General features: G+C 44.4%; 1 non-coding gene across 1 annotated transcript; it reads right to left on the bottom strand.

Moving 5' to 3' along the window:
- Window positions 1-693: 693 nt before the first annotated feature.
- Window positions 694-786, bottom strand: Trnas-gga. Its single transcript is given in 2 exon segments — window positions 694-728; window positions 747-786. It is a non-coding gene; the product is annotated as a tRNA-Ser (tRNA).
- Between the last annotated feature and the right edge of the window lie 10306 nt (window positions 787-11092).

The raw sequence follows: 11092 nt of genomic DNA, 5'->3' as shown, positions 1-11092 counted from the left end.
AATGCTAAACTTATGTAGGAAAACAAGTGTGTCAGCCTGATTGGAAGGTAACAAAAGGCCGTCCAGACTCTTTACCAGAAATAATTTCTTTCGTTAGGCTCATTCTCAGCTTTCCTTCACCAAGACTATGAATTTTGTTTTCCAAGTCTAACTGTAAAATAATGGTTCAAATGGTTCTGAGCACTATGGGATCTTACATCTGAGGTCATCAGTCCCCTAGAACTTTGAACTACTTAAGCCTAACCATCCTAAGGACATCACACAAACCCATGCCCGAGACAGGATTCAAACCTGCGACCGTATCAGTCTCGCGGTTCCGGACTGTAGTGCCTAGAACAGCTCGGCCACCACGGCCGGCTCTAACTGTAAAGTCTATACAACAGTTATTAAGATATATATCTTAAAGGTCTGTCTTTTAAGCTACATCTATATTTACTCTTCACATGCCTTCTTCAGGCAGCAAATTTCATTTTTCTGCTTCACCCAACGCGGTTTGGAGCTGCAATCCAATTTTCAAGGGTGTATCAATGCCTTCGAGTTATTAATTTTCGTTTTATTTTATCTGCTATTCGTGGTACCAAAAAATTGTTCAACTGGCTCTGAGCACTATGGAACACAACTTCTGAGGTCATCAGTCTCCGAGAACTTAGAAATACTTAAACCTAACTAACCTAAGGACATCACACACATCCATGCCAGAGGCAGGATTCGAACCTGCGACCGTAGCGGTCGTACGGTTCCCACGGTTCCAGGCTGTATCGCCTAGAACCACTCGGCCACCCCGGCCGGCTATTCGTGGTATCGCTTGAGATATATATATCATCCTAGAATAATAAATTAAATTGAAGTAACAGGTGATCAAAAAGTCAGTATAAATTTGAAAACTGAATAAATCACGGAATAATGTAGATAGAGAGGTACAAATTGACACACATGCTTGGAATGACATGTAGTTTTATTAGAACAAAAAAAAGTTCAAAAAATGGCCGACAGATGGCGCTTCATCTGATGAGAATAGCAATAATTAGCATAACAAAGTAAGACAAATCAAAGATGATGTTCTTTACAGGAAATGCTGAATATGTCCACCATCTTTCCTCAACAATAGCTGTAGTCGAGGAATAATGTTGTGAACAGCATTGTAAAACATGTCCGGAGTTATGGTGAGGCATTGGTGTCGGATGTTGTCTTTCAGCATCCCTAGAGATGTCGGTCGATCACGATACACTTGCGACTTCAGGTAACCCCAAAGCCAATAATCGCACGGACTGATGTCAGGGGGGCCTGGGAGGCCAAGCATGACGAAAGTGGCATCTGAGCACAAGATCATCACCAAACGATTCACGCAAGAGATCTTTCACGCGTCTAGCAATACGGGGTGGAGCGCCATCATGCATTAACATCGTACGTTCCAGCAAGTGTTTAGCAGCCAGGCTGGGGATGATGCAACTCTGTAACATATCGGCGTACCTCTCACCCGTCACGGTAGCAGTTACAAAACCAGAATCATGCATTTCCTCGAAGAAAAAAGGCCCGATAACGGTAGATGTGGTAAATACAACCCATACTGTGACTTTCTTGTCGTGCAATGGAGTTTCCACGACAGTTCTAGGATTTTCGGTAGCCCAAATTCTGCAGTTGTGGGTGCTGACAGACCCTCGGAGCGTGAAATGAGCTTCGTCGGTCCACAAAACGTTACTCAACCAATCGTCACCTTCCGCCATCTTTTGAAACGCCCACACCGCAAATACCCTCCGCTTTACTAAATCGCCAGGTAACAGTTCATGATGCCGATGGATTTTGTACGGATAGCATCGGAGGGAACGCCTCAGTGCCAACCAAACAGTAGTGTATGGAATGCCGGTGCGACGTGCGACTGCACGAGCGCTGGCTGACTTCCCCGTGCATAGACGAACCCGCTACAGTCTCCATTTCTTCCTGAACTGTCTCAGCAGCATTACGCCTTGTGCTCGGTCAGCCACTACGGGGTCTATCGTCTAAACAGCCCGTGGCTTCGAACTTCGAAATCATTCTCGCCACAGCTGCATTTGTCAACGGCCCTTTAGCCGTTCGAATCCCCTTCCTATGGCGATAGGATCGTAACGCTGAACTAGCACATTCCCCATTCTGATAATACAGCTTTACTAAAGGCGCCTTTTCAGCTAAAGTCAACATGCTGCGACTGCTGGTACATCTGATTCTCTCTCTCATTACAGCTCCTTTTATACACGATTGTCATGCGCAGTCACTGACGTTTTGCTGTCCAGCGCCATCAGTCGGAGCAGTCGGACATTTTGTGAATTTCGTGTTTTTTTTGTACTAATAAAACCCCATGTCATTCCAAGCATGTGTGACCATTTTTACCTCTCTATCTGCATTATTCCGCGGTTTATTAAGTTTTCAAATTTATACTGACTTTTTGGTCACCCGATATTTGTATACTATGGTACAGCCATAAAAATGTTGAAGTCTATGAAGTGTAGCTGCAATTATCACAGTCGCTGCCTCACAGAGTGACAAGAATGATTCCGTTACATTTCCTATCTGTGATGTGAGAGGACGTACGGAAGAGAATTGGCTCCGAAGCCCGTTTTAATTTTGTTCTCAATATCGGCTGAAATATTACATGTCATGCATATTACTCGGTCGACTTCCCGCTTCGCTGAAGCTAATTGCAACCCTCTGTCGCTAGAGGCCTCTGAATCGTAGAGTATAAAATGGTGGTGTGTAACGTCACCATCTCGATGCATGAGACGCGGCGTGCAGTAATCGACTTTCTAACCGCAGAAGCATTCGCCCACCCATGGAGTGCTCGCTCTTCCAGCATGAAAATTCCAGAGCTAACACGAGCATCGCGACAACTGCAACAATCCGACGCCTTATGTTCACGTGTCACGCACCATCCTCCTCATAGTTTCGACTTGGCACCATCCGATTTTCAACTAAATTTAAATATTATCTTCGAGGAGTTCACTTTGATAGAGGTGAAGCGATGCAAGCAGAGGTGAGGTTGTGGTTCTGCCCAGAATGTTGAACTTTCTACAGTGACTGTATCAACAGACTGGCCTCTCGTTGAGAGAAACGTGTTCGTCACTAGGGTAACTATGTTGAGAAAGAAACATGCAGACATGAAGATTAAAGATGTAGAACATTACTCCAGTTTGTTTTACTCAAAAAGATTTAAGAGTTTTCACACAAAAAATTCGGAGGCATTACTTTTTAGAACGCCGTCGTATATCGATAATTTCTTTCTCGACGAATACATCGACGTTTTTGAACGTTTATTATGTAGCAGTAAATAAACGATACGCTTGTAAGTTTTATAAGCTTTCCAGAAACGAAAAATTGGAGTAAACATTTCATTTCCTGTTTGTTATGTTCAGTTACGTGGAAACGGTACATTTTTACGTTGCTTTGAAACCAACACATACGTCAAAATAATTCCAAGTCGACTGCAATGTCAACAGCTAACTTCGTGCAGCACCATAACTTGATAAAGAGAAACCATGTATTTCGCAGTCAGACCAAAGCACCGCACAGCTCGGTACGTCGTGTGACCCACCACAGATAACTTTTATGAGCGTTGGCAGTCTGGCTAGCTGCAACTTCGCAAGGCCCGCAGTGTATTTTATGGCCTGCAGCTGTCAGTCCTTACAACGTTTGGCCATTAGGCGGCACATTTGTCTGGCCGAATGTCTTTAATGGAATTTTCTATTTCCTAAATATTTACAGAAAGACATACGAGCCTTTTTTTCCTCAGTGGATGTGTCTCTAATGTTACTCGATTTTTGTCACAAAGCCTGACAAAATAACAGAGCACCATGTAACACTCTTACTAGTACTATAGGGTGAATTGTAGTAAGTGTTTTAAATTCTCAGCTATGAGTTATGACGACATGTGTGACGTCATGACTTAACGATACGAAGGATATAGGCAGGGAGGTATACCCTGAGATGACAAGTCAGGAATACCTCCTAAGATCATGTTAGACCTCCTTTCACCCGGCATACTGCAGCAACTTGACTGGAGTGAACTCAGCAAGTAGTTGGAAGTCTCCAGCAGAAATACTGAGCCATTCCGCCTCTGAAACGTTCACAGTTGAGAAAGTCTTCCTAGTGCAGAATTTAGCGTATGAACAGACCTCTCCATTATGTCCCATAAACGTTCGATGGGATTCATGTTAGGCTATCTGGGTGTCCAAATCATTCGCTCTTCAAACCAATCGCCCCGTGATATGGTGCCTTCTCAGCCATAAAAATTCAGCGGTGGATTAGGAACATGAAGTCAATGGATGGCCAAAAATTGTCTCCAAGTAGCCGAACATAACCATTTCCTGTCAATGATCGGTTCAGTTGGACGACGGGACCCAGTCCACTCCATGTAAACAGAGATCACACCATTATGAAGCCATTATCAAGTTCCACAGTGCCTTGTTGAAAACCTGGGTCCTTGGCCCCGTGGCATCTGCATCACACTGTAACCATCACTCATATCAACTGAAATCGGGACTCATCTGGTTAGCCCACGATTTTCCAGTCTTCTAGTGTCAAACCGGTATGGTCACGACCCCCTGCGTTGTCCTTGAGAGGCAATGCTTGAAATCTGGTATTCTCGGCATACTCTTCACATTGCGGATCTCGAAATATTGACTTCCCTATTTCCGAAATGGAATGCCCCATGAGCCTAGCTCCAACTACCGTTCCGCGTTCAAAGTCTGTTATTTCCGGTCGTGTATCCCTGACCATGTCGGAAACCTTTTCGCATGTATCACCTGAGTACAAATAGCAGCACCGCCAATGCACTGCCATTTTTTGTCTTCTGCACGAAAATCGCCATCTGTGTATGTGCAGATTGTTATCTCAACCCTTTTGTCACCTGAGGAGACGAAGTGTCATGAACGTCACAAAACTGAAACCGACTTCCGACATGTCGGTAATCCCAAACATTACCTTGTGATTGGAAGTCTTTTGATCATAAATGCCTGAGTGCGAGATTTAGGGATGTTCTAATTGTTTTGTTCGTACTATAGTACAAGTAATCGCATTCAAGCGGTATTTTCTTTAACGTACATGAATACTGTTGTGTTTCTTACTTTTAGTATAGTCGGTTTACATCTGCCATTCGACTTTAGATTGTCCACCAAACCATCTCTAAAAACTCTCTGGGTATGAGAAGGAAGAGTTGGAAACCGGTCAAATATAGTAAAATTTATGTTACTAGTATTTTCGGGAACAGGTCATCAGTTTCGTCAGTCCACGTTAATGGAAATGCTGGATTGCGAAAGCAGAATAACGTTAAATGCGTTGCACTACCCGATTAAATATCCATTTAAAACAAGAAAACTATGTTGTTTATTCCGAATATGTCGCGATTTCTGGCAGTGTGGTTTGGCACAAACCTAAGAGCAATGCTTAAATTATCGCGAGTGAGAGGCGTAGTAATCGTACATACAGACTTATTTTTCACAAGTATTTGGCTGCCTATTTGGAACGTGACTTCCGAACGTGATTTCCGAAGGTAAGGGTAGGCAGGGAACTACGATAATAGCTTGAATGCTGTGAATGAAACGGGTAGCAGTCGTATCTATAATCCTGGTTCTCACAAATATTTGGCTTTTTTTTTCAGTACGTTACGATTTCTTTTCCGGTTCTTTTTCTTTGCATCGTACTGTCTGCTTGAGCTATTATCTTCATTAACATAAGCGATTATCATCCACTTCCTTTCTGAAGATGTTCTGCAGATGTATGTATTATAGAAGGATGGTGTGTCATTACTGAGGTGAGTCGCCTGTGGCGGGTACTAACAGGAAAGGAAAGAAAAAAGACGAAAATTCTTTTGGTTCATTTAACTACCTATACAATTTTGAGTGATTAGGAGAACTCACGTGAATTCTAAGTTAGACGGAAGATGTTACTGACCTCGATACTCCTAGAAGTGGAGGAAATAAAATAATACGATCCCACACACCATGAAGGGACAGTGGCTGTGGCTCTATCCTTTGTGACTAAGTCGTGCAAGTGTTCCTTAGTGGTGGACTTCTCATTACTTTTTTGCCAATTTTTTTGAACTTTCCGCACTGGCAGGATTAATCCTTCACTGTAAGTCATTAACTGACGAGAGGAGTAAAGGATATGGCAGTAAGAGATAAGTACCAGTGACCGAATATTTTCTACTAATTTCTGGCGTTTATGAGAAGAGTAATATCCAGTTTCATTCATGGCTGCAACCCATTTTGATGTTTTCTCACCTGGAAGACGTGCTACTGCAGTTGGTTGTTGCATGTGAGATTGTCCTTGCTCAGATTCTGAAGGAGGATCTATTCTTTTATCATGTCTTGTCTGCTGCAGAATCGCTACATTTTTGGAATGTTTATATTGTTTACTCTCAATTTTTCCATTATTACGTTAGTGTTCTCCTGTTGTTTCATTTTCTTTCGTTTTCTTTGTAGCGAGAGAGCAAATAACCTTTTTTAGTACTACTGCATAGACGACACAAGAGAAAGAAGTGTGTGTGAGTACATTGTCATTATTATATGCCTTACAAAATAAAGAAAACAGTACCCTTGTACTGAGAAGGTAACATTTCTACCACTACTATGTAGTACTCCCTGCAGGACAACTGTAGAAATAAGACTAATTTAATATAACTCCTTACATTCCCACACGTGCAACTCACTAGCTTTCACGTGCATATTACAGACTTAGAGCGAGTAAGAGATGATTACTCCACAGTGTCTCCTAATGATTTGATGCGTCAAGCAGTCATGTAATGTGTTTCGTATCGCTAGTGAATTAACGTATCTTAGAGGTAGAAATCTAACATCAACCACGATTTTAAGCCTTTTTTTTTCATCCATAACGAAATTTTCGTTCTGCAGCGGAGCGTGCGCTGATATGAAACTTCCTGGCAGATTAACACTGTGTGCCGGACCAAGACCGGAACTCGGGACCTTTGCTATTCGCGGGCAAGTGCGTCATATTTGGGAACAACGCACATTTGCATGTGTTTTGGGGCTGTGGTACACTGTTGATGGGGCACCGGAACATTTTCCTACTGATCTCAGCCGACATCTTACACGTCAATGTGGTCTAGTAGGTCATATACCTTGACCTCTAAGATCATCTGCCCTCATTCCCCTGGATTTTTTGTCCGGTAATCTCAAAGGTTAAGTATATAGCACTCTCGTTCATGTGGTTGAACTGGAGCAGCGAACTGTAAAGACTTTTCATGACTCAGGGATCCGGAGATGTTTCAATGGATTAGTAAGTCACTGTGGAAAAAAATGCAGTATTCCGTCCAAATGCAAAGACAACATGTCGAACACCTTTTCACAGGTGCAAGTTCGCAGTAAAGCATATCAAGTAACACGTTGAAATAGTAATGTACTTCTTGTTAAGGGTCACCATATGTGAAACTTGCGACCAGTGAGTTCAGATGGTTCAGATGGCTCTAGGCACTATGGGGACTTAACATCTGAGGTCTTCAGTGCCATAACTAACCTAAGAACATCACACACATCCATGCCCGTGGCAGGATTCGAACCTGCCACCGTAGCGGTCGCGCGGTTCCAGACTGAACCCCCAGAGCCGCCCGGCCACAGCGGCAGGCAGACCAGTTAGTTGATGACATGAGAGAATAGTTTACATTTCAAATACACGTAGTTCAAGCTGACATCAGTCGTAGCTAATAACCGCACATTCGCAATTTCCCCCCAAACACTGTGCTCGTCCAGGTTTCCTGGAACTTTGTTATTCCCGTTGTGTGAGCTCCTGTGGGAGTCAGCACCGACACACACAATGAAGGAGAGAAGTTGCGATGGCCGGAGGAAGGAATCCAAAATGATCTGTACATACCACATGCTGATTAATATAATACTTAATTTCTTCAAAGTGATGAAACAATGTGTAATGTCCTGTCATTCATCTGGCCTCCTACATGCAAGTACTTTTATCCACTATTACCAATATCAGAACGCATGCGAAGTAAAGTCTTCCTATTACTCAGTACTGATGCTCTTGAAGTCTACAACCAAACCCGGGCCGAGCAGTGATGACAGGTGGATGGGGAGGGGGGTGTATGTTTGGCACTCCCCGCTCTTTCCACTGACGCGCAGGTCAGCGAGTTCTTGATGCCTTTTCGAGGCGCTGGGCTGGTCAACGTAAAGCGCTGCTCTTCCTTCCCCTCCCCCCTCCCCTCCCATGAGAAGCTGGGAGCCGCAACTTGGACCGACAGCGAGCCACCGGCCGCTCTCCGACATCCGTCCCGCGCTCGAGGGGCACATCGGTCAGGAAACCACCCGAAAGGGAGTCCATCCTCTTCCTGAGAGGGTCCGAAAGAAAACGGAGAGGGTGGCAATGGCGATGGGGGCGGCGGCGGCGGCGGCGGCGGCGATACGACGACGGCACCAGATCCAGGGTGGGCGCCGAAACGAACACCGGGAGGTTCAGCTGCTGCTGCGGCGAAGGCAGGTTCTTCAGTACCACAGGCGGTGCCGAAGAGCTACTCGGTGGCGACCGTGTCGGCCGCAAGGTGCCGGTATGATGCGAATCTGGGGACAGAAAATCTGAGGAAGAATCTCGCACTCGACAAGAACGAATCTGGTTCTGATGACGGGGCAGCAACTCAGCAAAACATTGAATTAAGTACATGAAAACGCCCAAATTTCGAAGAATCGTTCCCATCTCCCCGCGCCTGGCACGACGAGAATTCTGAAGGAATAAAATCATTAGACGCAAAGCGATACTTGCGGAGCGTGGGTGGGCAAGTGGAGCAGCGTACGGTGGCTTCGGCCATGTTGAACCTCTGCCGGCGATGGACCGTTGCGGGGCTGGGAGGGGTACGTTGCTCCCCTTGTTCGTCTGTTGTTTGAACCTACACAAACATAATCCAGCTTCCCCGTTCGACTCAGGATGAAACGGAGCCCTGGTAAGGTGAGTGATATCTTTGGCTATACATAAATGTTCAAAGCCCTGTGTCGTAAACTAAGGTCCGTTGTCCGTAACCAACACTTCAGGCAAACTTGCAAAGCCAAAAAATAGATGACAGACCTTGGATGGCACTACGCACTTCGTGGGCACTGGAAGCGGATATTTGCTAAAAGAGTCCAAAACAATAAACCATGCAGTGCTCCAAAAGGGACTAGCAAATTCAATATGCACTCGCTGCCTCAGCGATTGAGACTCCGGCCAAGCTGAAAACGTTTGCGGCGCGGCCGATAGATTTTTAGCACAAACGCGACACGGTCACGTCAGCTATTCAATGTGGGCGTCCATGCCCGACCAAGTACATTGTCAACGCGCTAAATGTTCTGCGTTTACGATTGCCCGTCGTCCTTGGTGGAACAATACCTTTTGCAACGCTTTAGGAATAAGCTTACGCGATTGTCCAAAGTCATTTTGCAATAAAATCACACCATGCTGGACTGAGAGGCTAAGCCGACGAGCAAAACATCGGTGCACAAAATAATCCTGCATGTTTTTCATTGAACGAGGTAAAGTAGTACGGATGAAATGCAACAAAAGGTTCAAGTCAGGGTCTGCTTTATATCCTGTGCAATTTTCTTATAGTTCAGAGGAAAAATTCCTTAGAAGTTCAGCGTCCTGCGCATTGATCTGACAACGAGGTGCAGTAGCAGCATCGAATTCAGAATCAGGACCAACAGGAAAGCGAGAAAGGGCGTCAGCATTTGCACGCTTCGACGTGGGCCGGTACAATTTTTCCCGGTGATACTATGACAATAAGAAAAAGCCCAATGTTACGGCTTCTGAGCAGCGCGCAGCGGAACAGTTTTGGATGGGTGGCTTATGGTCCATCCCCAGGAAGAACTTCTCAGCAAACAGACAATACTTATGTGGATATGGTGTCTGTTCTTTCGAACATGTCCGGAAGAAAAGGCACCATATTCATATATGTATATGGATATGGTTGATATATATCACCGCCCGTCAGCAGCTGAGGGTATTAATACATAATTCTAATTTCAAACAGATAATGGTGGAACTTTGTCACGATAGAGATAATAGCCAGGCCTTCCTTCTCGATTTGGAAATAGTTACATTGAGTCTTGGTCAATATCTTGGAAGCGAAAGCAAACGGCCTGTTCTGTGAACCAACACTGTGCGAGAGCGCAGCTCTGATACCGTACGAAGAAGCGTCCGCTGTCAAAACCACAGGCTTAGCGGGATCGAAATGAACAAGGCATCTGTCACTCAGCAAGGCATTTTTCACTTTCTGGAATTCATCCTGACACTCTTTGGTGCACACAAAGGGCACATTCTTCCGGCGCGAAAGGTGCAACGGAGCCACGATCTGTGCTGTCTCTTGTATAAACTGGATATGAAACACTTCAAACCTGCAATTGAAAGTACTTGAAAAAACATACGACGGTTGCTGATACGTTCCTTCGGCGTATATCAAAGTAATTTAACGGAATGGCACTTCTGCAGTAAGCTGTTCTAAGTAGCGTTGGAATATGACAGGCGCGTAAGTGCTGCCGGAGGGTAAGCGCAAAAATTTGAACAACCCTAAACACTTTCTGAGACTCCTCACCTAGCGGAATTGGGAAATATGTATCGCGTAAGTCAGTTTTTGAAAAATAGTGGACTGTACCAAGCCTGTCTATATTAATTCCTCAGGGCGAGGAAATGGATAAGCATCAATTATTGTTTGTGGAGTCAGAGTGGATTTAAAGTCAACACAAAGACGAAATCTTCCCGAAGGCTTTGGTAAGACGACTAAAAGAGAAGCCCATTGACTAGCCTGGAAAGGAGCAATAAAACCATTGTCTTGGCATTCTTTAAGTTCACTTGCATCTTTATCTCTAAGAGCATGAAGGACTGGAAGCACCCGAAAAACTTAAGTTGCGAATTGTCCTTCATTGTAACGTGCGCCACAAAATTATTTGCTCTGCCGAATTCTTTAGAAAATGAGTCATGAACCTGCTCAGTTGTAAGCTATTTCTTTGGTTAAAAGCAAAAAGAGAAAGTACGTTGTCCTCAATACGAAGACCAAACAAATCAAAAGAATGTAATCCAAAATAATTTTCACAGTCAAATGAATACAAAATTGTAAATGTCACTTTTCTGGTGTGAG

Source organism: Schistocerca piceifrons, chromosome 1, assembly GCF_021461385.2.
Source record: "Schistocerca piceifrons isolate TAMUIC-IGC-003096 chromosome 1, iqSchPice1.1, whole genome shotgun sequence".
Classification (NCBI taxonomy): domain Eukaryota; kingdom Metazoa; phylum Arthropoda; class Insecta; order Orthoptera; family Acrididae; genus Schistocerca; species Schistocerca piceifrons.
The sequence above is the reverse complement of the archived record's forward strand: the minus strand, read 5'-3'. Positions and strand labels throughout refer to the sequence as shown.